The sequence below is a fragment of the Zingiber officinale genome, chromosome 3B, assembly GCF_018446385.1.
Source record: "Zingiber officinale cultivar Zhangliang chromosome 3B, Zo_v1.1, whole genome shotgun sequence".
Taxonomy (NCBI): Eukaryota; Viridiplantae; Streptophyta; class Magnoliopsida; order Zingiberales; family Zingiberaceae; genus Zingiber; species Zingiber officinale.
In genome coordinates, this window is record NC_055991.1 from 87515543 (window position 1) to 87517138 (window position 1596).

The following is a 1596-nucleotide window of genomic DNA, read 5'->3' on the forward strand; positions in this document are numbered from 1 at the left end:
CAATTATAGGTACATCTATGAAATTTTCTAAAAGATCACTAAGAATACTTAACTTGCATTATTGAGATGTACCTGAAAGTTCTAAACAATGGGATGTGACTTCTTCAAAATTAGGAATTGGTTCTGGTTCTAGCTCAGGTGGAAATGGCTCTGAAAGTAGTGATTCTTAGGGCTTTGCTTTTGTTGCACAAGTCCCTACACATTGGTCCACAACATGTTCAATCCTTGCAACTCTCATAATCTCAGAAGGTTGTGTGGATGAAGGAGGTGATTCTTGAGATGTTGTTTCCACACCACAGCTCCCTACACTTCCTTCCAAATCATCATTATCAACACAAGCATCGAAAAATAAACCAACGTCTATATCTTTAAAAGGAGAATCAACTATAGGAGGATCATTGACTTCGTTTGCATTTTTACGTTGATCTACCTCAATACATTCATCATCTAAAAATTCAATATCACTATAACATCCTGTAAAATCTGGAGGAAGATATGAAAACTTGTTATCCACTGCATTATTATCACAATCCTCATCTGAAAAGTCCTCATCTTCATATACATCCAGAAATCTACACTCAAGCATTTTTGTATCACAGAATTTTCCCTTTGTGGAAAGGGAACCTTTAGTGAAGGTCCTAGGAAAGGTACTTCCTTTTTTCCATATTCCTTTTGAGCTTGCGGAGGAGGTCCAATTTGCATATCTAGTGTAGGTGTGATCAATCGTTGAGGGAAAGGTACTTGTGGCCTTTGGAAACTTCCTGGAGTAATAGAGCTGAGTTTTTGTGGTCTTCTATTGTTCTTCTCCTCAATTCTATACAAGTCATTTTTCAGAAGTTCTTCATGATTCTTGCCTCTCCTCAACTTAATATCATTACAATTTTCACTAGATCTTATTTGTATAGGAGGGGGATCTTCTTTGAACCATTTTGAAACTATGCTCTCAATCTTTGCCCCCAAATGTTTGAACTCCTCATTCTGTGACTTCCGAATTTTGACATTCTTGGGTGGTTGAATTGTATCTCGTTTGACAAGCTCTCTAGCATATATGGCTTGTACTTCTTGAGTTTCTGAGGGAGATTCCATCCAACTTTTGTTCGACCATCCATGGAGGTTCAATGTCACTTGATCAATTAATGTATAAGCTTCTTCTATACTCTTGTCCATGAATGAACCTCCAGCTAATGAATCTAACAAACACTTATTTGAAAAAGAAATTCCCCTATAGAATATGTATAGAATCAACCATTTCTCCAAGCCATGCTGAGGGCACTGCCTTTGTAGACTCTTGAATCTGTCCCATGCTTCAAATAAAGATTCTCCATTTGCTTGAACAAAATTTGTGATGCAACTCCTCATGTAGATTGTTCTGCTTGGAGGGAAAAAATGATTCAGAAATTGCTGCTCCAATTGTTCCTGACTTGTGATACTTTGAGGACGGAGAGAATATAACCAAGTCCTTGCTTTGTCCTTGATGCTGAAAGGAAATGCCATCAATCGAACTGCATCCGCTGGCACTCCTTCATAGTCCGCCATATCACAAAGCTCTAGAAATCTCTCAAGGTGCAGATAAGGACTTTCTGATACTTCTCCTCC

At 38.1% G+C, this 1596-nt stretch overlaps 1 non-coding gene across 1 annotated transcript; it reads left to right on the forward strand.

Annotated features, from left to right (window-relative positions):
• The first annotated feature begins 1255 nt into the window (after positions 1–1255).
• LOC121968809 lies at positions 1256–1361 on the forward strand. Its single transcript, XR_006108345.1, has one exon. It is a non-coding gene; the product is annotated as a small nucleolar RNA R71 (small nucleolar RNA).
• The last annotated feature ends 235 nt before the right edge of the window (positions 1362–1596 follow it).